Source organism: Cervus canadensis, chromosome 4 (genome assembly GCF_019320065.1).
Source record: "Cervus canadensis isolate Bull #8, Minnesota chromosome 4, ASM1932006v1, whole genome shotgun sequence".
NCBI lineage: Eukaryota > Metazoa > Chordata > Mammalia > Artiodactyla > Cervidae > Cervus > Cervus canadensis.
In genome coordinates, this window is record NC_057389.1 from 9478619 (window position 1) to 9486962 (window position 8344).

The 8344-nt window shown below is 38.2% G+C and overlaps 1 pseudogene; it reads left to right on the forward strand.

The window, feature by feature from the left end:
* Window positions 1-6281: 6281 nt before the first annotated feature.
* LOC122439429 lies at window positions 6282-7705 on the forward strand (annotated as a pseudogene).
* The last annotated feature ends 639 nt before the right edge of the window (window positions 7706-8344 follow it).

Genomic DNA, 8344 nt, shown 5'->3' on the forward strand with positions numbered 1-8344 from the left:
TACTCAGTAAACAAGTCTCAATAATAAATGGACAAAAGCTTTGAATAGTACAAGTCAGCATTTTTAGGTGTATATTCAAAGACTTTTTACAAATGTCCATAATCATGAAGCCACTGCTAAAAACAAGATACAGAATAATTTAATCTCTTCTAAAGGTTTACCAATGCCCCTTTTGCATTTAGTCCCTTCTTCCCACTCCAGTTCCTGACATCTACTAATTCAATTTCTGTTTCTGGGGTTTTTCCATTTCAAGAATGTCATATGAATGGAATCAGATAGGGTTATCAGAACTTTGGTCTTGTCCCAAACATCCAGGACCAAAAGTCCTGCAAGGGAGTGGCCAAGTCCTAATAAGACTTTGGAACAACTGGAACCTTCGTTGCTAGAGGGAATGTGAATGGTATAGCTACTTTGGAAAATTGTTTTGCAGTTTATTATCAGACAATAATTAGCAACTAAACAACTACATAAAATTATAAACGTGCACTATTTCAATCACGTCTCCTACAGCTAGATTAAGCAAATGGCTCCACCTAGTGGAAATAAATGCTTATTAAATATAAATTTACATTTGATTTAGAATTGTAGCATATCAAGTTTATCCTGTTTTTTAATTTAGACATTCTTATTTTACTTTGGATCATTTCTATGTGGTAGCTAAGGAGCTCAAAGTAAAAATCCCCAAAGGTAATCAAGTATATAAGATAAAATATTTCTACATATTTTCTTTTCTTTTTTAAAAAATATCCCACACATGCATTTTTCATTGTGGTAAAATATAAAATCCACCATTTTAGCTATTTTAAGTGTACAGTTCAGTGGCATTAAATATGTTCACATTGATGTGTAACCATCATCACTATGCGTGTTCAGAGCTTTACATAATCAATTGAAACCTGTACCCATAAAACATTAACTCTGTATCCCCACCTTCTCTTGGACTATGGTTCAGTTCAGTTCAGTTCAGTTGCTCAGTCATGTCTGACTCTTTGCAATCCCATGAACCGCAGCACGCCAGGCCTCCCTGTCCATCACCAACTCCCGGAGTCCACCCAAACCCATGTCCGTCGAGTCAGTGATGCCATCCAACCATCTCATCCTCTGTCATCCCCTTCACCTCCTGACTTCAATCTTTCCCAGCATCAGGGTCTTTTCAAATGAGTCAGCTCTTCGAATGAGGTGGCTAAAGTATTGGAGTTTCACCTTCAGCATCAGTCCTTCCAGTGAACACCCAGGACTGATCTGTTACCTCTATTCAATTTTCTGCCTCTGTGAATGTGAACAACAATATTTCTCCAGCTTTACTGAGATACAATTGACATTTAATATTGTGTAAATTTAGGGTGTATAAGGTGTTGATCTGATACATTTATATATTGCAAAATAATGATCTCTATAGCATTGGTCCCACACCTGTAAAGTCACATGGTTACCATGTTTTTGGTGCTACATACTATTTTCTTAATAGAAGAAAGAGTTGGGGGGAAAGTGTTGTATAACTTGGGGTAAATCCCAGACACAGTAATAAAAATCTTGTTTTCTCAAAGGTGAAATGATAAGCTGGAATAAGGGTAAGAAAGCAAGAAAATCTTAGGCTTTTTCTGGTATTTTTAAAAAATTTCCTTGGCTGTGCTGGGTCTTTATTGCCTTGTCTGGTTGCGGAGGCTGAGGGCTACTCCTCCTTGCAGTAGGCGGTGTCATGCTTCTCATTTCGGTGGCTCCTCTTTGGAAGCACGGGCTCTAGGCACACGGGGCTTCAGGAGCTATAGCAGAGGGGCTACATGTGGACTCTTCCTGGACCGGGAATTGGACCCGTGTCCCCTGCGCTGGTAGGCGGATTCTTATTCACTGGGCCACCGGTGAAATCCACTCTTAGGCTTTTAAATTAAAAAAACCCTCTGTTTTGTATCTTAGTAGTCATATTAGTATAAAAAGTGAATATATGGGGAGATAATTATATTATCAGATATATAAAATCAGAGTCTCTGATTTTGCTTCATCATTCATTTATTTATTAATTTATCCTTCAATTTTTAATTCAGCATTTCACACGTATCAGACACAATACGAGGCTCAGCAAATGCAAAGAGTAATATAAGGCTTGGTTCCTGTCTTCTAGCATTCACACGTATTCTGGGACTAACAGTAACAGTACATAAAAACTTAAAAAATTAAATAAAATGCATGAAGTATAAAACATTTGTCAATAAAACATTCTACAAACAGTGGTATAATTGTAGATACACTGAATCTCGAAAATTAATTTTCTAATAAAATTTTATAAAGAAATATGTAAATAAACATGAAATTTGTGTTTGATCTAAAATGTATAATTACAAGAAAGCCTACATTAATTTTGAAAAAGGGTAAAGTTTTTCTTTGCACTATTACTAGATTCTTAAATTTCTTTGAGAAACCATTCTTTTCAATTAGTTTAGTAGAACCACTTTTCATACAACATTTACTATAGCATGCAAAGCACCAAGCACTTTTTATATAAGAAGTTAAATGTAATTTGAGGGTAAAAGCTTCCCACATAGCTCAGTCGGTAAAGCATCTGTCTGCAATGAGGGAGACCTGGGTTCAATTCCTGGTTTGGGAAGTTACCCTGGAGAAGGAAATGGCAACCCACTCCAGTATTCTTGCCTGGAGAATCCCATGGACAGAGGAACCTGGCGGGCTACAGTCCATGGGATTGTAAGAGTTGGCGACACGACTTCGCGCTATCTTTCTTTCTTTTCTTGAGGATAAAAAGATCATGTTTTTAAAAAGTTCTTTAAAAAGTCTTTAAGTTATTTTAAGCTAATAATGCTAAGAACTAGAAATATCAATTACTTCAATGTACTTCTTTGACTCTTTTTAATGAAGCACTCTTCCATTCAAAGAAAAGAGAATGTTTTCTTAAATGGCCAGATGTGCTCAATTACACATGTTAAGAAACACTTGAGTAGAGGAAAACATCAGGAGTTTGTTGATTAGGTATCAGGCCATTGTTTTTCGTCTACGTTTGTGTTGTAAAAAGTATATTTTAGAAGGTATCCGTCTTTGAAAAAGGAGTCCATTTATTTTTCTACACTCTATACCATAAGATTTTAAAAAACACATTCAATAGATTTCATAATTGGATAAAATACTTTTCCAAGAGGAACAGGATGCAAAATTTCCTCATATAAAGACTGAATGTGAGAGAGAAAATCATTAGCATAAATCTTTGGAATACTTCTCTTGAGTCTGGGCATGCTCTTATCGGTGGTCAGCTGCTCTGTTGTTTTTCTAAGATTTGCTGCAGCCAGGAGCTCTCTTTATGCCTAGTTCAGAATGGTCATCCTGCCTGGTTGGAAAGCTTCATGTTTCTCATGTCTCCTAGCAGCTTGGGGGGAGAAGGAAGTGGCAGCCCACCCCGGTGTTCTTGCTGGAGAATCCATGGACAGAGGAGCCTGGTGGGCTGCAGTCCATGGGGTCGCACAGAGTCGGACACGACTGAAGTGACTTTGCGGCGGGTCCCTGAAGAGCAGTGCTGGCCAAGATCATGATGTCATTCCCACTGTGGCCATGAGCTGTCAAGAGCTAAATTGTTCCTCATCTTGTTTAAAAATATATTGTGCGAAACTACTGACTATACTGTTCAGGTTTAATTTGACATAACTATACCAAGTATCTAGAGCATATTAACATTTTGACTTGTTTACTCATTTACAGCCTACTTCTTTTCTATAGATTGTTGATTGATATAACAAACCACTCAGTACCATTTTTTTTTCAGCTCTTAAAATAGGTGAATAAAGAGATGCAATTTCAGGCTTTTTGGGGAATGATTTCTATACCTTATTAAAGAGGAAACTCTATGTGCATCAAGCATGGTTAGTTATGAATTGCAGGAGATTTTAACCATAAGCCCTTACCCTATCATATATTAATAATCTGTGTCCTTACTGTGGTTACAGTTCTGTGTAAAAACAATAAATGGTTTCTCATAGGCTACAGCCTTATACTTCCCGTGACTACACTGGTGATCTCTGCTCTCAGCAACTACAGTTTAATCAGGACTGTATTCTGCTCCAGCTTTTCTAATGGAAAAGTTTTTCTAATGTAACTTAATGAATTTATGTTTTACAACTTTCTTCCCTCAAAGGAAGTTAACGTACACTTCGTTACAACATACTTTCAACACTCTGGTGATGAAAGAGGCAGAACTAGAATTTATAATTTACAAACGGGGAAACCTGATGTATGTTGAGGTTAAGTGGTTTCATAGTCAACACGCAGGGGTGCAGGTCTGACTCTCACGTGCATTTCTTTCTCACTCACTCAAACCATGTTCTTCACACATTATAGATCCACAGCAACCTCTGTTTTTATTTCTTAGCCCCACAATTTCTGATTACTTAAATTCTACAAGTCAATGTGCAATAAAGATGATGCTGTTGAAGAGATTGAGTTTTCTGCACCTGCTTTATACTGCAGTGTTTTGGAAATAAACAGCATTTTCCTAAAGCTGTATATTTAAATTTGTCTTGCTAAATATGACTTTTATTTGTGTCTGCTTGGTCATCAAAATCATCATCTGCTTTTTCCTGCCAGTGGCGGAGGAAGGACGACATCCTAAATGGATTGAGGAGGATAATTTTTATCTGAAGAAAAGTTCTTAATTGCAAAGATTTGTGCAGTAGTGACAGGAACAGACAAAGAAGCTCATGAAAGTTGGTAAACTCCTTGCTGTTGAAACGAGTAACTCAAATTCTGATTGGTAGCTGACAGAGAGACTGGAAGTTCTGTGTTGATAGAAAGAAAATGATTCAGCGGCAATGACCCAGTTATGGTTCTCCGGAACAGGGCACCAGTTTCCAAGAATAAAATCAAAGGAGGCCTGCGTTCCTGCTCAGTCTCTGAGACCCCATGGACTGTAGCCCTCCAGGCTCCTCCATCCATAGAATTTTCCCGGTAGGAATACTGGAGTGGGTTGCCATTTCTTACTCCAGGGGATCTTCCCAACCCAGGGATCAAACCCGCGTCTCCTACGTCTCCTGCGTTGCAGGCAGATTCTTTTACAGCTGAGCCACTGGGAAAGTTCCCAGATTCGAAGGATAAAAAAATCTAAATCTATACCAAGATAGGGATAAAGTCAACTTTCTGGCCCTTCATGACTGAAGCTTTTTTTTTCAAGGAAGGAGGGTACTGAAAATTAATACCAAACTGTAAATTATCCCACTATAACTTAATTCAAGTTTATTAAAGCATTGTGTTGTGAAATTTGTCATATTAAGGGTTTTTTGGTTATAAAAATCGGTCCTTTGTTGATGTTTCCAAAAATCACACATGAAAGTACTAGAAAATTTGACTTAGTCTAAACCAGGTAGATTAGGCATTGAGGCACTTTCCTAAGAACCAGCTGTGCAGTAATCTCATCATAAAAGAAATCATTTCATGAGCAGTTCCTTTTAGACTTAACACATAGGTAGTCATTTTACAGCGGCCCTTGTCTTAGTTACTGAAAGTGCTCTTTATTAATTTTTCTTTCATTTAAAAAATTTGATTTTAATGGACAACTGAGTGATTACTATGGTTACTACTTTAAAACTATTTAAATACTGGAAATGTGATATTGGGACTAATTTTTGCCTTTTGTACTCCAAAACTTAAGACACTTGATTTTTTTTTTCCCAGTTCTTATTCAAAATGGATCTTGGTTTTGACCAGGTACTGTTCGATGAAACATGAACTCTTTGTGTCAAAACTCAGCAAAAACGTGTGGGACACCCACTCGTTTAAGCTATTGTCCTAAGAGCTAAGGGGTGAAGTGCTAAGATTATTAAGCCATTTGAATAAATTTCTCCAGGTACAGGTGCTTTTGATGTGATTATTTTTAACTACAACGGTCAATCACTGCAAACAGTTGATGAGTTCAACCTTCTGATTAGGAAATCTCTCTCTTTGAAAAAATGAATTATTTGGCTGACTGACTTGACAGCTTATTTTTAGGAAAGTGACTAAATTGGGCCTTATGTGTAAGTACAACCTCAATTGTCAGAACTCATTCTCAATTGAATTCAGGTACATAGGGACCTTGAAAGTTTTCTCCTTTCCTTTATGTTCTCTTGATGAGCTATTGCTTTTCATTCCTACATGGACTGGGGATTTTAGTTCTGAATGGCTAAGCAACTACTGTCTAAGTTTACAGACCATGCACCTGTGCAGAGAACTCAGGTTCTAGGAGGTAAAATCCCATACTTAAAATACAGTGACAGGCGCATGTGCCAACTCCCTCTTTCCCGGCTGGAACCATGGACGGTGCAGAGGAAAAAAAGAAAAAGAAGTTTCCTGCTGTGCCAGAAACCCTTAAGAAAAAGCGAAAGAATTTCACCGAGTTTAGATCAAGCACCTGAGAAAGAAGTTTGCCCAAAAGATGCTTCCGAAAGGCAAGGAGGAAGCTTATCAATGAAAAAGCTAAGCAGATATGTAGAACTGAAATTCGAATGGCTAGGATGGCATGAAGAGCCAGCAACTTCTGCGTAGCCGTGGAACCCAAATTGGCATTTGTCATCAGGATCAGAGATACCAACCGTGTGAGCCCAAAGGTTCAGAAGGTGCTGCAGCTCCTGTGCCTCCATCGGATCTTCAGTGGCACCTTTGTGAAGCTCAACAGGGCATCAGTTAACACGCTGAGAATAGTGGAGCCATACACTGCATCAGTTCAGTTCAGTCATGTCGCTCAGTCATGTCCGATTCTTTGTGACCCCACGGACCGCAGCAGCCAAGCCTCCCTGTCCATGACCAACTCCCAGAGTTTACTCAAACTCATGTCCATCGAGTCAGTGATGCCATCCAACCATCTCATCCTCTGTCATCCCCTTCTCCTCCTGCCTTCAATCTTTCCCAGCATCAGGGTCTTTTCCAATGAGTCAGCTCTTCACATCAGGTGGCCAAAGTATTGGAGTTTCAGCTTCAACAGCAGTCCTCCTATGAATATTCAGGACTGATCTCCTTTAGTATGGACTGGTTGGATCTTCTTGCAGTCCAAGGGACTCTCAAGAGTCTTCTCCAACACCACAGTTCAAAAGCATCAATTCTTTGGCGCTCAGCTTTCTTTATAGTCCAATTCTCCCATCCACAAAATGCCTACTGGAAAAACCAAAGCTTTGACTAGATGGACCTTTGTTGGCAAAGTAATGTCTCTGCTTTTTAATATGCTGTCTAGGTTGGTCATAGCTTTTCTTCCAAGGAGTAAGTGTCTTTTAATTTCATGGCTGCAATCACCGCCATATCTGCAGTGATTTTGGAGCCCAAGAAAATAAAGTGTTTCGTTGTTTCCATTGCTTCCCCATCTATTTGCCATACATTGCATGGGGGTACCCAAATCTGAAGTCCATAAATGAACTGATCTACAAGCGTGGTTATGGCAAAATCAACAAGAAGTGAATTGCCCTGACAGATACCGCCTTGTTTGCTTGATCTCTTGGGAAATAACAGCATTACCTGCTTGGAGGATCTGATTCATGAGATCTATACCATTGGAAAACGTTTCAAAGAAGCAAACAACTTCCTGTGGCCCTTTAAATTGCCTTATTCATGAGATGGAATGAAGAAAAAGACCACCCATTTTGTAGAAGGTGGAGATGCTAGCAACAGGGAAGACCAGATCAACAGGCTTATTAGAAGGATGAGCCAAGGTATCTACCATGATTATATTTGTAATCTGGCCAGTTAAAAAATGATTGAAACAAATTGAAAAAATAAATGACAGTGTCCAACAGAAGATATGAAGTTTATGTTATAATTTCAGAAACATCTGGGTGAAATTCCACAAAGTACATTTCAATTAAGGGAAATTAAAAATATATACTTGTGGCTTCATTTTTGCTTTCTTATGTGATATTCTGAGCAGGCGTTTCTCTTTTTATTCCTAGTTCATGATCCATGATGCATATTTCAGCTTTATCTCTTTTTTTTATCCCAGTAAGTCAGACCAAATTGAACCTGACATTAAATTCATAAAGTTTAGTCTGTGTCTTCTTAGCTTCTGTGCTACAGACTTCTGCTTTCCAAAAAACAGAACAAAACAGCAAAACATAAATAAAAATAGCCTATATCGAAATTTACTCCCTGGAGGCAGAATTTGCAGCATAATAAAAATTATGAAATGCAAGAGGACTTGGTAAAATCTTATATAATGCTCTTCTAGGCCTTAATGAGGAAGAGTAACCATTCCATAAATTCACTTTGCTTCCATCAGTATCCTTACGGCAGATTAAAGAGGAAACTTGCTATAAGGCACAATAGTATTTGTTTAGGGCATACTAAGTAGGCTATCTTAAATATCATAGAGTGGCCACTCAGTAAACACTCT